We start from the raw sequence: 23,207 nt of genomic DNA, 5'->3' as shown, positions 1-23,207 counted from the left end.
TGTCATTAAAAAGAAACAAATCAATATGGCAATGGGTATAAAGTATATGATAACTACGTAAGCCATGAAGCCATGTTGGAAACTCACTCCTCTCTGAATAATTGTGGTATTTATTTTATGCATACAAATACAGCTTAAACAAAGATTGGTGCTTTTCCTCGCAACTATGCTACTAGTGAAGTCACACTGCCATTTAATTACAACAGGAAACAGGAGACATTTGAGAAGGGGAAATACTTTCCTTAAGAAGCACCTTTAATTTCAATTTATTGATTATATTTTAGAAATCTATCACAAGATAGTACATCTGACTACATGTTCAAGGATTCAAAGAATCTTTTATTAATTCCATTTCTTAAACTATACTTAAAAGGATTAACTGTAATTATCAAATTCATACTTCTCACTACAATAAGCACAGAGATTTTAGCAGAAAACGAAGCGTGCCAGCAAAAAGCTGGAGCAGATGAGTCCACATGAAAAACAGATTACTTTCATCACATGGATTTAGAGGGAAAGCTTCAGAAACATATGACTACAGGCAATCCATTTCACTTCAGTTCAAAACTAAGACACTGACATCAAACTTAAATCCACATAACCGTGTCTCAGCGAGGTCCAACCAAAGCTATCATTTCATCCTTACAGCACGTAATCTGAGAAAGCTATCTACCAGCTCTAACTGCAGAATTGAGTCCTCTCCTAACAAGCAAAAAGCATCCATAAGTATCTACAAAAAGTCTATATTCATCTCCACCTTAAACATAGTCCCACATGTAAAAAAGAAAAAAAAAACATCGCTCTAAAAAGCTCATGTTCTGCCTATGATTGTTCTAGAAAGATGCACAAGTACATAAAAAGTCTACAAGTAGCATACATAACAAAAATTCTCCAACAACCATCTACGCTCCAAACAATGAAGAGGAAAACAAATACAGCATGTCCCATATAATTGTTGACCAGTTCTTCACCAGCCTGTGTTGATTTGTGTATGTTCACACATTTGTGTGTACAGGAAACTAGAGGTCATCCTGACTGAGAGGTTTGCCTCGCTGGTCATCAAAGTCTCTCCCTGCAACCTGGGGCTCTCCCATTAGGCGTGGCTGTCCAGCTACCCTAAAAATCACTAGAGCTTTCTTTTAAGCTTTACTTATGCAAATAAGGGGCTAGTAACTTTTGACAATCTACAGTGCCTTTCGGGCCTCACATATTTTTAAAACAACTTGCAAATTCTTTAGGATTCCTTTCTAATGCTTCACTAGACAGGACTACTCAGCAGTGTGATTTGAATTTAAACATAGCTAAAAACTTTATCTGCATCAATGTAAGTTTGAGGTATTACAAACTTTTATAGAATAGCAAAGAAGTGCCTTAGGAAATAGCTTTGTAACATATTTTTATTAATTATTATTATTTATTACAATGTATTTACTTTGGTTTTTAAAATAGATTTTTAGGGAATATCTTCAAGAGTGGAAATACTATAACTTTATTGCCACTTGTCTAAAAATCATGTAAGCCTATGGATTCTCCATGAGGAGGATTTCCCATCATGACCTAAAATTACAAGGACCTTGCATTGTAGATATACAACAATATTAAGGGCACATCCATTTTAATTCAATGGCTCTTTATAACTTATTAAAGAAGGCCAAATAATATGTGTGACCTAAATCTAATCATTTTTGTCCCAAAGAAGCAATGATTACTTAGGGACTCATTAATTACTAGTCCTTATTTCCTATCATTCTTAGACCAGAATTCTCTCGAGGGGCATTGTGAGGGTTCTTAATTTATGGGGAAAATAATTCTGTGATAAATTCATTTTGTAAAAGGCCAATTAAAACAAAATTAAACACAAAGGATGGAACTGAATTTCCCCAAACTTACTTATTTTCTGCACTCTATCTCACAGGACCAGTGTTCTAATCACCACACTTTACCTCAGAAATTCTATTACTGTGCCTCCTAGATTTCCCCCACTAACCAGAGCAGATCAGGATATCTTCAAGCAGAAATTCCTCTTACACTGTTCATCATTATTCTCTCCCTCTCTTCATTCAATGCTATTAGTTTATTCGTCTTCAAATCACTTGTTCAGAAAACTTCATTTGCATATAATGGATGTCATCTTTCCCAAATGAAAGCCAATTTAGCATTTACTAAATTATTGGCTTACTTAATGGTTTACATTATAATGAGATTGCCTTGCTTTCAATGAAGTCGACGTGTACGTATACGTGTTTATACAAGTTAATACATTGGATCTACCTACCAAGAATTTCTGAATGAACTAACATTCACTGCTTTGTTTATATGATGAACTCAGACATGCTATTCTGAAGAAACCTTAATTCTAACTAAATATCAATAATGTCAATAAAATTTTCATTTATAGCAAGGCTTTATCATCAAAGAGCAGTGATAGCAAAGGGTCCAGTGGCTTAAAAACTGAATGTTTCTCCTCAATTTATTTATTTATTTAATTTAATTTTTTTTTTTTTTTTGGCCAAGGAATACCAGCCAATTTACCAATAAATCTATTCACTTCTGAGATTTTCAAGAAGGCAGCCATTGCACACACTTCTGTGATGATGAGTATTTCTATCTACTCTGTGACTTTCTCTTCCATTGGTAGATTTTTCCCTGCAAGTATGTGTGGCTGATTTTGATAGTATTATTTCCACTTGGAAATTATTGTTCTTAAATGTCATCATGATATTTTTTTGAGACACTTTTGAAAATAAATGAAGGCATCCTAAATTCACCAAAATGCTCTTGTAAAAAAATATGCCCAAAATCAGTTTGAGGGCTAAAGCAAAATATCTGAGGACTATTTATGGCTCCAAAAGGAAAGAATAGTCAGGATCCTACTAAGCATGTGGGAAAGGGGCTAAAATTCAGTACTGCAGATAACTATGGTAAATATAGTCATAATGCTGATTTTTCAATCATAAAAGAATTTTATGTGCTGGGTTAGGTGGTACAACCCTATGTACTATGGTGACATAGGCAAAAGGACTGCAAGTTCAAGATCAAGGTAAGCATGGGCAACACAGCAAGCCCTATCTCAAAACAGACTCCTTGGTGTTAGAAAGTTATTCCTTGGTTATCAGTGCACCTAGATTATAATCTTAGAAAGTCAGTTGAAAAGGTGATATTGTGCAAACACACAAATGACTTTTATTAAAAATCTACTTTATCCATGTTCAAGTTTTTAAATTTATTTTTTGGTTAGTATACAAAGTAATAAGTTTGATGATAGTATCTCATTTGTTCCCCTCCTCCAGTGTGGCCATTTATTTGGGAGCAGTGGGGGAGTAGGGTGGATAAGAATAGACGATATGCACTGAACACATACACACAAATGTCATATAGAAACCCGTTATTTTTCCTTTTTATGCTAACTTAAAACCTATTGTTAAAATTATGTCTTTGCTATTTTTGGATAAAAATGTGGTGCAGGTGAAAGTAATTTTGAAGAAAACATCTCGTGCAACTGCCATGAGCACAGGAAAAACCTGTTAGAAAATAAACAGTGCAAGCTTATTTTTATGCATGTATACATGCATACATGTGTATGCATGTTTAAGAATTTAGAGGAGTGAGTGTGTGTGCATGTTCATGTGTGTGCCTGAACACAGAGGTCTGAGCAAAATCAACCTGAGGAATGTTGTTTGCTTCCTTTGAGACAGAGGTATAGTGATCTGGAGCTCACCAAGTAATCCAAGCTCGCTGGTCACCACCACTGCCACCATCACAGCCACCACCATCACCACTATCACCACCACCAGCACCATCACCTCCACCCCCACCACCACCACACCGATTCCCAGAGTGGGATTTTAAACCTGTGCTATGACACTCAGCATCAGTTCTAATGGAACTTGTGTTCTCATGCTTGTGAGACAAAAACTGCACAGTTTAAGCTCTTCCCCTAACTCTTGGCAGAAGTTCCTCAGAGACATTCTCAGAAATTAAAAAAAAAAAATTAATTCCCTGACGCCAGAAACTGTCCAGTGTTTTCATTTACATTTTTGGGTCCAACACAATCACTTATACAAAGTAGAAACTAAAAACAACTTGCTAAAAACAGAAAATAAGAATGAAATCTTGAGCACGGTGCTATGGCACATGCCTGTAATGCCAGCACTCAGGGAGGCAGAAGCAGGCTGTCTCTGTGAGTGTCTACAAAGCGAGGCCAAGACAGCCAAGGCTACACAGAGAAACCCTGTCTCAAAAAAAAATAAAAATAAAAAAGGAATGAAATCTCATGGGTCATGATTGATTTCAAAACAATATTCAAGTTTGTAAATAAGAAAAAATGATGGTGCTCTATGAAATATTACACTATCTTCCTGACAAAACTATCTAAAAATCAACCTCTAAAAATAAAATATGACGTATAGTCCCATAATTTATTCTAAAATATAATTTTGTATGTTTAAATTTTTTAATTATTCCATACAAAAAAATAACAGATTATTTAACACATACATAAGGTATTCGAGAATTTTTGCCCTAAAATTAAATGTGCATGTGAATACATGTAAGTATAAAATATATATTTATGTAATTATATCTATGGATGTATAGTCACAAAGAATGCAGACTACAGGCTACATATTTCAAAGTATTTTCGTTTACTGTCTGGCAGACAAAATATTAATCCCATTGTCAACATTAAAATGTAGGACACTGGAAATCGATCTAGAGAAATCTTAGGACTCCTCACATTGATCTGCAACAAGCAGCCTTTGGAAAAAAATATCAAACTCCTGCTAAATCAGATGAAACCGTAGAAATACAGGTAGTGGCTGAAAGCACATATTATTTTCCAAAACCATTAGCAACAGAATTCTTGTTAATAATAGCATTAAGATACTGGAGAAAAATGAGAAGCTACAAAATCAGATAATCTGAGGCTGGTGGATCAGTATAATAGGATGAAAGGCACACATTTCGGTTTTCCCAAGAACGAACATTAGCCACCCTGTTATTGACTGTAAATGGATCCATTTTCAGTGAGGAGGAATTCTCAGTCCACCAGACAAGTGATGTAAAAAGAGGTGACACACAAATGTGATTGTAAGTCTTATTATTCTGGATGATACTCATGACATAATCCAAACGGAGTACATTTGTTCTCGTAAAGGAAACTTTTAAACAGTATTCTAATAGGGACTCAGCAGGGACTGCGCAGGAACAGATAATGAGCAGGACTCTTCCCAGCACCCAAGTCACCTCCTGCGAACAGGTGGAAACCAGACTCCCAAAGGATCTCAAGCCTCCCTCAATGCTGGGGTCCTTGAGAGCACAGCAGGGGAGAAACAGAATGAAAACACCATCACCCAGAGTTTGAAAAGAACTTTCTCTGTCATACAAATAGCTGAAAATACCACCACAGACCAGTCCTTTCTACAAGTGCAAACAAGAAAGCCCTGCCTCTCTGGCTTCCCTTCAAACTTTATAAGAAGAAAAGATCACCCTGAGTGAGCTAACTCAGAAACAGAAAGACATGCATAGTATACACTCACTTATAAGCAGACAGTAGCCATATAATAGAGGATAAACATACTAAAATCTATAGTCCTAAAGAAGCAAAACAAGGGGAACCCTAGGGATATGCTTAGATCACATTAAGAATGGCAACCAGACAGACACCAGAAGCAGTGGAAGAGAGGGAACTAGAAGGGAGTCTACCATAGAGGGTCCTCTGAAAGGCTCCACCCAACAGGGAATTGAAGCAGATGCTGAGACTGACAGCCAAACTTTGGGCAGAGTGCAGGAAGTCTTACGGAAGAAGGGGGAAATAGAATGACATGAAGGGGACAGGAGCTCCAGGAGGAGACCAACAAAGCTAAAAACCCTGAGTCCTGCAGAGACTGAGGCACAAACCAAGGACCTAGACCCCCTGCTCAGATGTAGCCTGTTGGCAGCTCAGTCTCCATGTGGGTGCCTGAGTAAGGGGAGCACAGACTGTCTCTGTCATGAACTCTATTGCCTGCATTTTGATCACTTGTCCTTGGTGATGCAGCCTTACCAGGCCACAGAGGAAGAGGATCCAGGCAGTCCTGCTGAGACTTGATAAGCTATGGGCAGATGGCAGAAGAGGAGAACTCCCCCTTTCAGTAGACTAGGGGAAGGAGATGGGGGGAAGAGAAAGGGAAGTTGGGACTTGGAGGAGTTGAGGGAGGGGACTTCAATCGGGATATATATTGAATAAATTGTAAAAAAAAAAAATTAAGATCCATTGCTGAGACTTATGGGCAACCTTTGGGCAGAGTGCAGGGAATCTTAGGAAAGAAGTGGGAAACAATAAGATCTCGAGAGGACAGGAACTCCATAAGGAGAGCAACAGAACCAAAAATTCTGAGCACAGGGGTCTTTCGTGAGACTGATATTCCAACCAAGGACTATGCATGGAGATAACCTAATACCCCTGCACAGATATAGCCCATGGCAGTTCAGTATACAAGTGGGCTCCATTGTAATAGGAACAGGGATTGTCTCTGACATGAACTGATTGGCCTGCTCTTTAATTACCTCCCCCTGAGGGGGAAACAGCCTTACCAGGCCACAGAAGAAGACAATGCAGCCACTCCTGATGAGACCTAATTGACTAGGATCAGAAGGAAGGAAAAGAAGTCCTCCCCTATCAGTGGACTTGGGGAGGGGCATTCGTGCAGAGGGTGGAGGAAGGGAGGGATTGGGACAGGAGGAGGGAGAGAACCACAGGGGGGATACAAAGTGAATAAAGTATAATTAATAAAGAGAAAAAAAAAGATCCATTGCTAATTCTAGTAGGACTACTTGAAGTAGGAAGCAGGAAGTCTATAACATATGGAATCTGAGTTCAAAGCCAGGCACTACCTCCTAATAACTGTGCCACATTAGAAGGCTATTTAGTCTCTTTGTGCCTCAGAAGTTGATGAGATTTAACTGATTCTCACACTAGAATAGCCCTGCTCCTGTGTGCCGTATGCTTTAGATATTATAGGCACCTCTTCTGAAAAGCCTGCACTCGCACCAAGAAAGATAGACTCTAGTGCCCCATACACTTGTTTCACCTCACACATACTTTCATTTACACATTTACTATGTCACATTGTATTTGTTCATTCAAAAGCTATTTCTTACAACTTTAAACTACATATAAACAGATCTTTTTGTCTCCACAACTACATTCCTATTCATCACAGTTCCTTCAAAAATGAATGATTTCTAAAGAACACTAGTCATTTTCAAAGACAAAATGAATTTTTTAAGTCATTTAAGGATGTTTAAAATACCATAAGGAATAATTATTTAAAATTTACCCCAAATTACATATAGCATATGTGCAAGTGTGTACCTTTTGATATTATTTGGTTTGCCATTCGGTTTTTGAAACAAGGTCTCACTGTATAGCTCTGGCTGTTCTGAAACTCACTATGTAGACGATTTTGGTCTAGAACTCACAGAGATCCACCTGCCTCTGACTCTCGAGTGCTGGGATAAAATTATGCTACTCTGGCTGACAATGTTCCCTCCAAGAGCCATAAATTATCCAGCTAATCTCCAGTACCACAAATGAAAAACCTTTGCAATTGTTGGTTAGGGGAGCACAATAGATTCCCCCAAAATATAGGCTATTGCTGTTACTCTTTGTTTCCTCCTAGAGATTAAAGATCAATAATCATTGGTGAAGATACCATGACTTTTGACCATAGAGCTTTGAGGATTTAAACTCGATCTAGCCTCTTTCCTAGTTATGCTATCTGCCAAGCAAGAAAGAAGATCAAGAGTCCTACCCAGGGTTAATGATTCTGAACCCCAACAATGTCCAGCAGGGCAGGATATTCCTAAAAGTGTAATAGTGGTACTCATAAGTTGACAATACCCAACAGCTCTCTAATTGGAATTAAGACCCACTCAACAGGAGGGAAATCATGCTGGTACTGGAAAGCTAGCCAACTACTCCAAGCAGTGAGGTCATAAATTTCAAAAAGAAGCAAACCTTCTGTGGCCACTTTTCTAAAGAAGCATTAATTCCACTGTTTTCTAAATGTGTATCATTACACAGTGAGCTTTCACATTTCAGCAATGAAGCATCTCGTTGTAAAAGATATACATAATTACATAGAATCATACAACTGGTCAAAACGTAGAGAACTGCTTAGTCCCAATGGATACATCTACAACACAATTCCTGCAGTCAGGGCTTAGGGAACATCACTAAAGAATGAGCAGGATTGTTAGAAGCAGAGGACCAGGAAGTCTGCTGTGAGATTGTGTCTCCTAGAAAGGACACAGTAGCTAAATCTATGATACCTCAGCAGCACGGCTGCTTAACAAGTCCTGAACAGTGGCATCACCAAGACATGCTATCAGAGAAGTGGGAATTCTTACAGGGCTCTACTCCTAGACAAATAAACACCACAAAACTAACAGAAGCTGCTGGGGGGAGGGGCAGTCTTTCCCAGGTATGTGCTCCTTAATTGATTATCCAGTACCAGGTGGTCAGCCCTGAAATTATATACAAATAAACAACACTAAAGGCATGCTACAAGTTGTAGTTATATATTTGCACATGTGTGTATTAAATAATAAATAAAAGAGGCCATAATTTGACAAAGAGTAAGCGGGAAAGGAACATGGAAGAGGCTGAGAAGGAAGGAGAGGGAAGGGGTAAATATGTAATTATATTTTAATTTTTACAGAAATTATATTTAAAATTTTTTAAGCTAAAAAAATTGGCTTTCTCCCATTATAATTATGTCTCTTTAATAAAATACTAGTGTTTTAAATTAATGTGAGGTCATATTGACAAGATATTTAATATTCATATTTTATTCATATATCTATGTACTAATTTTTATATTAATTGCTATGTACCAATTTTATGTCAACTTGTTTCATATTAATTCCCATATAGAAATTTAATAGGAAAGATCTGAAAGAATTACATTAAGCATTGTCATTTAAATTTAGTGTTATTGTCCTCAAAAGTAACCATAAGACTGATGGTACTGTCTCAAGACCTCCCTTTGCAGCTGACCTACTGTGCCAAAGCTTCACAATACTGTTTTATTTGTTTATGATTGTGTGTTTTCATCCTCTTTTCGGACTCCAATGTAAGTTGTGCATCTATGTCCATGGAAAAAATGCTTGGCGGATAATTCTAAGAACTATCAAAATAAGCTGTTGATCATTTGATTTTGGCTTCCTGACTTGATTGGTTGGAGTTTTTCAGAAGTTCCCAATATGGAGACTTGGCAGTTACTACTAGTGTCTACTTCTCTTTGCAAGACTAAATCCAGTTCAGTTTTTACCTCATGCCTCCTGGTAGCTGTCCTCAACTCATAGAATTAAGTGTCTTATTACATTTAAATAGAGTACTCTCTACAGACTACTGCAGTGGGCTCTGGGTAGAACATATATAAAGAAATAACAACTAGCAGACCAATCCTTTCAGGAATTTAGACAAATGCACTGATAGGACAAGGTGGCAACTTATGTCACAGCGGTAAATGACAACTGAAGTGCTCTATTAAGAAAGGGTGAATTGTTGATAAAGATCATATTTGTACTTTCTTTTGTATTTACTCAATTTGCTGTTGGTGGTGGTGGTTGTGGTGTGTGTGTGCACACATGTGTGTTCACGTGCGTGCTATATGCTTGTTTGTGTGTTGTGTGCATGTCTGAGAGAGCATGTGTCGGCTTGACATCAATGTTGGGCGTCGTCACCTGGGCTTCTCCACCTTGGTGTTTGAGATGGTGTCTCTCACTGAAACTGCTGCTCACTGAAGGGCTAGAAACCTTGCCCGTGATCTCTGGGTTTCCACTTAGCCCTGGGTTACAGACACAAGGTATGACATGCGGCTTTTTCATGGGGTCCTAGGAACTGAAACTTAGGTCGTCAGGACTGGTCAGCAGAGCGCTCTGCTAGGGCATCTCACCAGCCCCGTATCTTTGCCTGCAATTTTTCATTCTTGATGGTTTGGGGCCAAGACAGGTATTTCACTACATTTTGCAACCATTGACAGAATGACAGTCATCACTGAAACAAACAGATATGTGGACAGATAGAGGCCCAGTGTCTGGGATAAATCTTCCTGGCTTACCAAGAGCCTCTGCTTGACAAAGAGGTTCTTTACCCCTAAGAATGACCACACAGCAATTAACATTTTGCTTCACATGCCAAGGAATCCTAACCAAAGGGTGGAGACAGAGTCACCTGAAACCATTCTTGTGTGCCAGTGAGAAAAACTGAAAAGAAACTGCTTCTACTATTACACTTTTATGGTTCTCAGGCGACACTGGCTCCATGGGCTGTTACCTAAACTTAGGGCTTAATGATAACAATTCTCTCACACTGCACTCTGCCTTCTCTGGCAGAAAATGTTGGTGTTACATTAGCCAGAGATCAGACTTCTTGCTATTTGACCAGGTATGATATTCTTCCCCTTCTTGTATTTGATCTTTCTTGTTTGGTTTGTTTTGTCTGACCAAGAGCAGGAGCAAGGATATCTGGTTCTGTTGCTAAAGGAGCTAACAAAGGATGGCCACATCAGTGCAGCCAAGTACACAGCTCTCTCCAGTACAATTCTTGAATATTTTCTTATCTGACATTGGTTTAAGGAAGTTTAACTCCCAGATGACCCTTTCAAAGAACATCTTAATAAAAAGACATCTCTAACATAATGAAGTGGGTTTTAAATTTTAAGTATTGCATGCTATGGTACATTATTGATGAAATATCTTCCTAATATCCCTTTCTCAATCTCAAGTTTTGTTAGAGTTCAGCTAATTATACCTCTTATCATATGTGCTACTTTCTCTTATCATGACTAAAATTTAACCTATAGAAAAAACTTAAACTACTTTAAAAATTCATTTTTACTATAGCCTCAGGTTATATCTAAGAGTTGATATTTCATTTTTAAAGGAATATGCCATGCCAGAGAAGTTCCATTATCAGCTCTTAATATAACATGTTAAAATTAATTTTAAAAATTTAGTGTGGGAATAAAAATAATGACAACATCAAAATGATGGATTTAAGCTAAAAGACACCTGAATATGACCTGATATATTTTCTAACTGAATCATAAGCTTTCAAAAGAGATTGAACATTTTCCCTCTTTTATACTAAAAAATAAAGTATAAAATTCTCTCCACACTTCTTTCGGGAAAGTAGAAAATTATCATGCCTATGAATGCATGCTAAAATTACTCTGAAAAGAGATAACAGCAATCTCTGGTGCCACCTGGAAAGCTGTCCTCCTGAGCTTATTATTCTTTCAGAGCAGAACACAGGCCTTAGAGGGAGGGAAGACATTTCCCAGGTGTGATGGCACTTTGTTGAGTAAGTTTTATAGTTAATCGTACCCTTTTAGCTGCCTTCCTCACCTAGAAAACTTATGTGACCATAAAGACAAAGTCATATTTCCTTCCATTTTCAAATATGACTTTGGAGCACCTTGGGGCAGATGCCACCTTTTACATCATCTTCCTTGAAAAGCCTATGATGCAAAGAAAGCATCTTCATATGGGTTTCACGTGGTGATTTAACCAAGATTTGTCTTGTGCCTATAATGTTTGCAACAAGTACATTGGGACATGACCATGTGTGACAAGTACCCTGTGTGACAGAGATGCAGAGTAAGATCCAAAAGCAGGTGTGGTGTCTAGCATATGACATGCCTCAGATTATATGCACTCTAGAACCTGTGATAATCTGGCCATATTCCAGTTTGGAATGGCCTGTGCACTAACTGTGGTCTTTCTCTTTATAAATGGATGGGATGAAAGCACACAAAAGAACATGAATATTTCAAAACATTTGAAAAATTACAAAATTCAAGTTTCAGTGCACACCAAGCTTCCTTGGAACACATGATATTGACTGTGTTATTACTGTGCTTACTGAACTACAGTACAAACTGAGTAGTTGAGATAGAAGCCCATAGCCAGCAAAGCCAAAAGTATGTACTTTCAAAGGCCAGAGGAACTATATGCTCATTTTTGCCCCTGAAAAATAAGAATGCAAAACTAATCACAGATTAGTTGTCACTGAGTGTGCAAATGTATGGCTGAAATGGAGTGAGAGACTAAATGGTTGGTTAAAGAATTCATCACTAAAATGACTGAAGACAGTGTTCTTGCTCACTTTCAAAACTTACCGTTATAGTACAGTAGTGAAGAAACTAAAGCTAAGAACAATTGCTGGTCATTGAATGACAATATAAATAGAACCTTTGAGTAAACTAGCCAGAGTGCCAGGTTTTAAGTGAAGAGCAAAGCCTGAGGGGAGAAGATGATTTCTGTGAATGTTTTAAATCTGTAAGATCTATTTTAGGAAAATATGAGCAATATTTGGCCATCAATCAGTACAAATGTACACATTATCATTTAAACAAATGCATTTCTTAAAATACCAAGACCCAGCAATAATAATAAAAGAAAATTATAGGGTAATTACTATGTGTCGAGCCATCACAAGCGCCTCCACATGGGTAAGCTTGCTTCCAGCTCTGCGAGGGAGGTGCTAATCTTAGCACTTAGGTCTGAGGCACAAATGGATGAGTTGTGTAAGTTTCATGGGCAGCAGCCAGGACTTGAAAGAATGCAGACGGGCCCACACTGCATGGTTCAATCAAATGTGAGCATCCTATGTGTCAGGTCACCTGGGGAGCAGCCTAACAGAAGGCCTGCTGTGCCACCCCCAGACCTTTGGGGTTTAGTGAGTCTGAGAGCTGGGTAACTTTCTCCAAGGGCCACTGCTGCCAAGAAAATCACACCTTGTGCTCCAAAGCCTATAACAATAGCATGTTTGTAATTTAAGTGTCAAACTTGCTTTAAAGACTCTTACTCATCTTTTCCATGGCTACATATTTATATATATATATATTTGGTTTTGTCCATTCCTCACATGATGAATCAGTATTCCTTGTATAATGGTGTATCAGTAGCCTTTGGTGAAACTTTCTGAATTGAGGTTCCATGAAGCAGCTTGAAAGAGGGCTTGAAGAGGAAGAGGCCAGGGGGAATGCAACCAAGGGACTGGAGCAGAACTGAGAATAAAGCGACTGCATAGTGTTGCACAGAACCTCACTGATAGTAAGATTTTGGTCCACGTGTTTCCAGACTGCCCTCCGTTCCTGCATTCCTAGTAGTGTAGATCCTCACACAGCACATTTAGTAATTGATTTAATATGGTCCTATCCGCTTCTCCCTGCCTCCATGCTGCTTTGTGTGTAAGCGTGCCCATCCGTACTCCCACCTAGAGCTGAATGCACTTAAGATACCACACAAAATCAAGCACCAAATTGATTTCAACCTCAGTTCCTGGGGAAGTAATCCAGAGTAGTTTCCCCAACTGAAATATTAGTAATTGATCAGCACAGAGCAGGTGTCTGAATGGGACGGAGCTCCAAATAAGGCTTTAGGTACAACTCCAGGCCTACATGATAAGAGAACACAGAAGGCTTGAGAACTAAGGCTCCAGCCTTCTGATTAACCTTGTCCTTCGCATATATCCCTCACACTGGAATTCCATCTCAGAGCCTGCACTCCAGGAAAGCAGCCAGCAGCAAGCACTGTTCCCTATCTCCTTCTGCTCCCGGAGACCCCAGGACTCACTCACCCTGCAACTAAAATGGTTTCATTTCATCATGATCACCCTGGACTGAAGTCAGAAAGGACCCCTACCTGTTGAATTATTTTCTCTCCAGAATTCTCCAACTGCTTGTCTGCATAGCTCCTGGCAGCTTTTCATATATTCATATTTTATTTCTTGATCTAGACAGGAGGCAAAGGGCTTTATTCACTTTGGAATCCCCATTCATCTTGGCAAAATATTTTTTAAATTGTAGGGGCTCAATTAATAAATTGATGAGTTGGCTACCCATGTAGACCATAATACCTCCTGATACTGATTTATTTTAAGAAGATTGTTCAGTTAAAAAAATATTCGTTGAATTCCTGGCATGTGTTAGTCAGTGGATTGGTTGCTGGAAAAATAAATAATACTTGCCCTTGAGGTGTTTAGAGTCCATATGGGGAGACAGACCCCTAATTAGATATTTTAATAGAATATGCTAAAAGCATTGAGAAAGGCATATGGAGATGCCGTGGGAACAGGGATTAAGAGCTCTGGAAAGCTTACTAAAAAAATATGACACATGAGGCATCAGAAAGCATCACAGGGAATTGGGCAAAGAAGGGGTGGAAGAAGACAGGAGGGCTTTCTATCTGTTCAGAGGATGAAAACTAGGCGGTGGAGAGAGGCACTAGAGGCGAAGAGAGCAGAGGCTCGGCGGAGAAGGCCACCTCGCCAGCACCGCGTACCTGGGCTCTATGGCAACAGTGACAAGCAGCCACTGAAGAGCTTTAAACTGGAGAGTAAAGCACGCTTGGCAGATGCCTTATAAGAAAACAAAAATAAGCACAGGGAATCCAATTAGAGAGCAAACTGTCATAGCAGCTCAGATGAGAGATGATAAAGCCCTAAAGTAGGCCTAACTGGCAGGAATGAAGTGAAACAGAGAGTACGGAAATACCTAACGTGGTGATGAAAATTAATAATCTCGGTGATTTCTTTTGATCATAAGAAGCAGGAGATGGAAAGAAAGAAGGACAAGGAGTCGGTGCTTACAAAGGGCATTACCTAAGACTGGGGAAAAGGAGCAGGGGTCAAGGGGCTGGTGAGAATTGTTGCTCACCCCAGAGCGTGGCGGGCCTATGGACCATGCAAACAGCACATGCGCAGTGTGTTGGTGCTGAGCTAATGGCGCGCACACAGAAACTTGGGTGAATGTTTAGAATCATGAGGCAGATGACGACTATGGCATTTATTATTTCTAAAAGAGATAGATGTTTCATTACTAGTGCATATTTTAAAATTGAAAAACAATTAATACAACAGTTCTAGAAATGCACATTTAATTCTATAAAGATAAAATAAAGGACTCTGGCAGTATAGCTCAGATGGTAAAGCTTGATGAGCATGTACGGATACAAGGGTTCAATCTCAACACTGCATAAAACCAGCTACGGTGCATATAACCAAGCACCTCAGAGGTGGTAGCAGGAGATCAGAAAGTCAAGGTCACCCTTAGCTACAAAGTTGAGTTTGAGGCCAGCCTGGGCTACATAAGACCCGTTCACAAAAACAAAACAAAAATCAGTAACAAAAGGCAGGATAAAGGCCTAGTGGTGTAGGTTAGTGGTGGCGCACCTGCCTCGCACGTGCAAGGCTCTGGCTTTACAGGTTGTGAGGGAAAGAAATATGCATCTGATATGAAAACACGTCAAGTCTTGAGCAGCCTGTCACCGTGGTGTCTGTAAACAGCAGGAACAGGTGACGGCAAGCCACCTTGTAACACAGTACGGTTGGTATCCATGTATACAGGTACATACTTTAAATAAAGATAATAAGAGAACATGTGCCAGATACTATGTGTGGCATCCACATTAATACCAAGACAGCAGGAAGCAGGTTCCATTATCATTTGTATGCTCTAGAGTGAAGATCAGACATTCACTGAGGGAAAGAGATCTAAGGAAGGTCTCATCACCGTTAACTGGCAAAGCTGGCACGCAAAGCAAAGTATGTCTGGCTCCAAAGCTGCTAAGAACAAGACAATATTATGTGTTTGATACCCTTCCTCACAATATTCCTGTTCTCTGCTCCGGCCTCTTTTGTTGAGAGACAGCAATAGCCTTCATAATCCAGAAGGAGGCAGGAGAGCACAGCGATTTAGTACCTTAGTTCGAAATCGTACTTTGAATTAATGTTAAAATGAATTCATGCATTTGTGGGAAATCTGTGATTCTGAACATAGATTCTCTGGCTTAGATTTATATATATTTAAAAAACTCTCTGCCTTAGAAATATGGCTTCAAAGAATAAAACTTTCTATAATACAAAGAGAAGAAACTGGAAAAACCATGTTTATCAGTAGACCTAATTAAATGATTAAATTATGATACATATATATATATATATTTATATATATATATACACACATAACACATAACTTGAAGCCTATATAAAATTTACAGATTACTCTCAATTAATGAAAAATAAGTATACTTTATAACAAATTACAAAAACAATATACAGGAATTTGTAGGATGTATGTAATCACTTGAGGGCAAGCTTGTGGTGTGCTACTATTTTCGGGAGTAAGAGGAAAAGGCGGCTGGAGACGTGGCACAGTGCGTAAGAGCACTGGCTGCTCTTCCAAGGGACCAGGGGTTTTATTCCCAGCACCAACACTGGTGGAGATCAACTGTCAGGAAGTCCAGTTCCAGAGGGTCCAACTTCCTCCTGGGGCCTCAGCAGTGACCAAGCACAAACTTGGTGCAAAATAAACATACATGCATGCAAAATCTCCACAAAAGTAAAATTAATAATTTAGGGTGAAAAGACTTGTACTTAAACATACATATATACAAATATGTACAAATAATTTAGGGTAAGAAGATGTATTTTACCTAAATATATACACATAAAATATATGTATATTTAACATAAATATACATATGTTGTAATAATGGGCATGTATTTTTAAAAAGAAAAATAATTCTAAATCTAGTGAGCCTAAATCCAAAAAGACTAAAGAGAGACATATACAAATGTACTATGCTACACCTATATAATGGACTATCATAGTGCTGTTGAAAAGACCTGGTTGTGCTAACATGGGAGACTGTCATGAAATACTAAATGAAAATGTACATTACAGAAAAATATAGCTGTGTTGGTATCACTTTAAAAATTATAAAGGTATTTGTCATTATTATCTGAAAATTTAAAAATTTCTAGAACATGAACAAAGTGTTCGTACTAGTGGTAACCCTAGAGATTGAGGCTGGCTAAGGAAATCTAAGGATGTTCACATTTCCCCTCATGTATATTTCATGTTGGTTTTAAAAATAAAAATGCATTATTCTATCCCTTTAAAGCAACACTAACAACTCTAAAAATGCAGTTGCACCCGTGGGTCTTTACATGTTTTGCAGTATAAGGAAGCACACAACCTTAAGTAAATATTTCACTCTCGGTTTTCCTCCTTCTTCCCACATCCCATGGGTCTCTATAATCACCCTGCTGAATGAACAAGCTCCTTCTAGCATTTTCTAGAACCATCTAAAGAACATCGACTTCATCACTTCCTTCCCTTGCTAATACTGAAAACCACATTACAGATATTCAAATGTTTAATCGTCACCCACTTGTTTACTTCTAAATAAGACTCCAGAAATACTGCTGATGCCTCTTCTAGAAATGGAGACATCTACCTGATTGTTCCAACTGCTTTTTCATGAGCCAGCCATTTAAGTTTTCATTGAGGAAGAAAGCCTCTGGGAGCCACTGCTGCCATAAAAATCAGGATGCATGTCCACCTCTGATCTACTTCTGCCTTGGGCTCCACGTCACCATCACTCCAGCCTCCGAGAGTCTGTTCAGGCCTGAAACATTCTTCCTTCTGTCCGTAACATCTTTAGAGAAGACCAATTGAGAAGGATTCAGAAGGAAAGTCTTGCCCCAGCTTCAGGAGCTTGTTTGTTGGTATCTCGTTATGAGAAGGACTCTACTTTGTTTCTTCCAGCATGTTCTAGGGATCTGCTCAGTTTGCTCAGAGCCAACCTTTCTCTACAGCTACAACATCCTTTCTGTGCCGTGCTGGAAACCAAAGCCAGGGCTCACAAGTTAAACACTCTACCACCGAGCCACAGCACCAGCCTTTTTATCTTGACTTCAAAATGGCAGGGAAATGGAAAAGCACACTGCAGGTGATCATGCCAACTTGTGCATCAAGGAGCATAAGGATGGGCATATAGCGATAAGGCAGAGACCTGATATAAAGATGCACTTATAAATTGTTCTAACTTCAAGAAAAATACAGGAAGTGTTAGCAGAGCCCTAAACTGTATTAAGGGAGGCTGTGGGTAGAATTAGTGGTAGGCTGCATGAAAAGAATCTTTTATTTTCTTTTACTTTATTATTGAAAATAGATTTTTTTTCACATAATATATTCTGCTTATGTTTTCCCCTCAGCTAGCTCTCCCCAGCTCTCTACCCACCCAAATCCACACCTTTTCTTGATCTCTCTCATTAGAAAACAAACAAGCATCTAGAATGTGAGAGGAGAAATAAATACATAAAAACAAATATAGACAGAGACACACAAATTCACGTACACAGAAATCCCACAAAACCACAAAACTCTAAGCCATAATATATATGGTTAAAAAATGCCTAAAGCATTATGAGACAAAAAAAAAAAATACTACTGAATTCATTTTGGTTGTCCATCTGTTGCAGGATCTGCCTTTGACTGTGGTTTGTATCTGCAGTGGGACCTCTGTTGGAGGCAGCTCCTATCAATTAGGAAAGGCTTCTAGGTTAGAGACTGAGGCTATGGCCACTGCACCGCTCACTGTGAGCCCATGTGGCATAGACCTCTGAAGGCCCTGTGCCATGCTATGACAATCTCCCTGTGTTCATGTTTGAGTCAGTCCTGCTGTGTATAAATGGCCTTGTTTCCTCTGTGTTCCTCCTTCCTATTGGTTCTTACAGTCTTCTCCCTCTTCTTCTGCAGCCACAAGGGGACGATCTGACGGAGACACACCATTTAGGACTGAGTGTGCCACGGTTTCTCACTCTCTGCACACTGCCTGGTTGTGGGTCTCGGAAACAGTTCCCATTTACTGCAGGAGAACGCTTCTCTGATGATGGCTGAGCAAGACACTGATCTATGAGTGTGGCAGAGTAGTGGTAGGAGTAATTTTATTGCTCTGTTCCTTTAGCAGAACAGTGCTAGTGGTTACTCTCCACAAACTGATGGTAAGGCCCTACTGTTAAAGACAGCACTCACATAACTCATTGAACATAGAGAAGTCACGCTGGTGCCTACTTAGAGACTTCATGTGTCCTGTAGGGAGCGGTGCCTCTGGCAGCTGCTTTGATATTTAAATCTCAGCTGAGAGACTGCTTTTACTGGACCTTCTCTAAAGGCAGGGTAGAATTTGCAAGTCCATTTCCTTTTGTTTATGACAGCAGGTAGGATAGCTTGTGAGGATCACACCTCTTCCTCAGGCTCCTCATGGAATTTAAACCATTGTTCTGAGATATTTCTACTCTGGCTTAGAAACTCTACAATAAAAAGACAAGCCGACAGTTACTGCAGAAGAAGGCTGAAGATGATGCTCCAAGCATCCTGTCTCAACTCTCGGGTAAACAGGACACAAATAAAGCAACTAGATACAATGTTGTGCAATGGGAGGAGCCAGAGAACAGGAAAGGGTGGGAGGAGCACAAGAAGAGAGCACGGGTGAGAGCAGAGCTGGAGGAGAGAGCTTGGAGGACATGGAGCATGAATCAGACCTAAGATTTCACAAAAAGCAAGTATAATGTAGGAAATCTAAATGTTAGGAAACAGAGGGCTGGAGGCAGAGGAAGAGGCAGAGACTTGAGACTTGCTGCTTACACTGCTTGCTGCAGCAGCCTGCCTTTTGCTGTGGCTGTTGAGTCTGGACCTTTAAAAAAGTTTCCTGTGTGCTGTGTGTTTATTTAAATAATATTAATCCTCACTCTCGACTCAAGAACCATTCAAGAACCATTCGACTCTGCTGGCTGGCGCCGGCATTCATGCCTACTGACTAGTGTTCACAGTGCTGAAAGGTATGCACGCTACCCAAGGAGAAAGGAAGGCACCAACCCAGCTTCGAAACCTTTAATCTACAATGACCTTCTTGAAAGACATGCTATTGTAATAGTGAAACAAAAGTCGTGGAAACAACTAATCAATATCAGATTGGATTTAAGGCACAATCTCTGTGATGGAACCCATGCGGCACTGACTCCTAAATAGGTCATGGACCTATGGGAAAACCAGAAAAAAAAATCTTTAATAGGAATTTACTGATAGAACTATATTTATCAAAGATTTTTGTCATTATGAGCAACAGAACAGCAGTAAGGATAATTTTGCAAAAGGCTAAAGACTGTGCTTGTCTCAAATGGGAAGACGATGAATGGGTAAAAATGTAGGGTCACTGTGTCTTCTCCCTCCCATCAAACAGGAAGTTCAGAAAATAGCTTTCGATAGCTGTCTGTTGACCAAGACTTCAGCTTTGCCAGCTTGAAAAGGGTGTGCTTGAGATGCACTTTTACTCTAGGATGCCCCAAAGGGCTTATGATAAATTAGATAAACGACTGTTCTCCTTTGTTTCTACTCCAATGTGGAGCAAACAACAGCAAGACAGATAACAAACATTCTTAATTCTGTGAATGATCCAATATGAACACAAGATTTTTATCTCACAATGTGTAAGTTCTGCTGCTTAAAACATACAAATCTACTCTTGTGAAGAAAAACCATAAATTTTGAACAACGGTCACCTAATGAGAAACCTTGTAATTGTAATCAGCATTGATTAGCATTATAAACATATGAATCTTAAAATGTTAGTCATCTATCATCTATCTACCTATCATCATCTTTGGCTATCTATCCTGATCCATAAAATATCTATCATTTATTTATCTTCACAGGATATGAGCTGGCATACTCAGCCACAACTTTCAAGGTTTAGTAAAAAACCTTTATACTTTTTTTTTCACTAAGAACATTAAAAATGTAAGTTCCAATATTTTATGAATAAAGATTAAATGCTCCAACATAAGAAAACAGAGACAACTGTTTAATTTGATGGCTATGTTAAATTTTTAAGTTAGTGTGAAGATTGCTACATCTTTCTTTGTTTTAATGATGCATCACAAGTTTAAAAAAAAGAAAAATAATGAAAAAATCTAAACAATGACTTCAAGTTCTTAGAGAAAAAGATAAATGTAGATATACACTGCATGGAACTAATATTCATAAACTATAATAATCATTTGCCAGAATATTCAAATTTTACTACAGGTTAAGAGTTAAATTCATGTCTTTGCTATTATGTTGAATAACTCAGTCTTATGATATTTAACATCCTTTTTGGTATATACCAAAATATACTGTGGTTAGTAATCAACAATTAAATGTTGACTATTGCCCCCAAGTAGCATTTGCTTTCCACTAGAAGACATTCCTTATGTTCTAATTACTACTGCACACTGTATAACTTGCTAATGAACACTTAATTTACCCGTTAGGGAATAAGAACAATTGCCTTCACCTACTACAGCAATGTTCTGCTTCTAAAAAGCATTTTTCTTTAACTAGCTTATGATCCATAAAATAATACCCGGTGGAAACCTTAGTTGAGTTTCTGAGTGCTAATGTGTAAAAACGTGGATGTGTGTTACATGCTTATAAATACCAGCGCCAGGAGCAGAGAAAGGAGGACACCTTGGGACATGCTGGCCAGCCTATCTAGAAAACTGGTTGGACATGAAGGCTGGTGAGAGACTCTGCCTCAAAACTAACGACAGGGCTTGAAGAAAGCACCGAGTGCCCTGCATACCAGGTTACACTCTTGTTAACTGCTCAGTTTATAAGAGAGCCGATAGAGATGTTAACTTTAGTGCTAGAGTAACATAACTACCTTGGTATTTTAAAAACTAAAACACTTTGACTGTGATATGAAAATTTAAATCCTGCATTTTCAAACTTGCATACTAAATGATTAAAGTTTGGTAGAATATTTATATTTGATAACAAAAGTGAGATATGCATTTCCATAAGACATTAAAGCAGATAAACACAAACATTGGAGGCTAAATATTTTCCATTATATTGTTTAAATTTGTACAGAGCTAACTGTAGCATGAACCTACTTTGCCTTGACAAGGGAAGCTATTACAAAAGATCAGAGGTAGTTTCTAAATTTTGTCCATGACTTTGCAATTTGGAGAAAAAACAAACAAACAAACAAAAAACAATACCGTCCTGTTAATATACACTTTATTTCTTTTCATATCATGAGTAAATATAATGATGTTAAATGTTATTTCTTTTGTGTAATAACAATGTGTTCACATGTGTTTGTAAGTGAGCATGAAGGCCAGAGGTTGACACTGGATGCTTTCCTCAATCACTGTCCTCCTTACTTTTGAGACAGGTTCTCTCACATCTACCCATTCAGCTAGCCAGGCTAGCCAGCATGCCCAAGTTTTTACATGATAGCACTTGGGAACTCAAATAACATTTCGTACTTGACTACCAGACTCCTAGTATCATTTCATTTTTACTGACTCCTGAAAATATTATTATGGGTTATGTTACTAATGTAGGCTCTCTGTGGATAAATGATACTTACAAAAGACAATCCCTTCATTTTCTCCAACCTTTCATTCAGAGAAACCAGTACAAATTTATATTAAAATTTTTAGTGTAAATTTGTTTAACATAGACTATGACTGTAATGATGAAAGGCCCCAAATCTAGACATTCACATGATAATAATAAAGTTCAAATGTGTACAAATTTGTGGCTGAGTATACAACATCATATAGTAATTAGTATCATACACAACAACATAAGGTCAAATAAATTATTATAAAACAAACAAAAAAAAAATACAATGCCAAAGTCCTTCATTGTTTCAACAGGGGTAAAAAGAACAAATTCTAAAGCATTTTGATTAAATTGGTTAAAGAAATATTGATCCAGCAATAGCACTCCTAGGCATATATCCAAAACACACTCAAGTACACAACAAGGACATTTGCTCAATCATGTTTGTAGCAGCTTTATTTGTAACAGCTAGAATTTGGAAACAACCCAGATGCCCCTCAATGGAGGAATGGATACAGAAATTGTGATACATTTACACAATGGAATACTACTCAGCAATTAAAAACAAGGAAATCATGAAATCTGCAGGCAAATGGTGGGAACTAGAAAAGATCATCCTGAGTGAGGTATCCCAGAAGCAGAAAGACACACATGGTATATAAGTGGATATTATATATCCACACATGGTGGATAAGTGGATAAGTATATCACTTATAAGTGGATATTAGACATATAATATAGGATAAACATACTAAAATCTGTATACCTAAAGAAGCTAAGCAAGAAGGAGGACCATGGGTAAGATGATCAATCCGTACTCAGAAAGGCAAACAGGATGGATATCGGAAAAGGGAGAAATCAGGGAACAGGTCAGGAGCGTACCACAGAGGGCCTCTGAAAGACTCTACCCAGCAGGGTATCAAAGCAGATGCTGAGATCATAGCCAAACTTTGGTCATAGTGTAGGGAATCT

At 38.5% G+C, this 23,207-nt stretch overlaps 1 protein-coding gene across 7 annotated transcripts in view; it reads right to left on the bottom strand.

Annotated features, from left to right (window-relative positions):
* The window catches only part of Kiaa0825 (KIAA0825 ortholog), a 427,987-nt gene that overhangs the window by 307,681 nt on the left and 97,099 nt on the right, over positions 1-23,207 (bottom strand). The window lies entirely within an intron of this gene.

The sequence above is a fragment of the Meriones unguiculatus genome, chromosome 5, assembly GCF_030254825.1.
Source record: "Meriones unguiculatus strain TT.TT164.6M chromosome 5, Bangor_MerUng_6.1, whole genome shotgun sequence".
Lineage (NCBI taxonomy): Eukaryota > Metazoa > Chordata > Mammalia > Rodentia > Muridae > Meriones > Meriones unguiculatus.
Note: the sequence above shows the minus strand (reverse complement) of the source record. Positions and strands in the feature narration are given on the sequence as shown.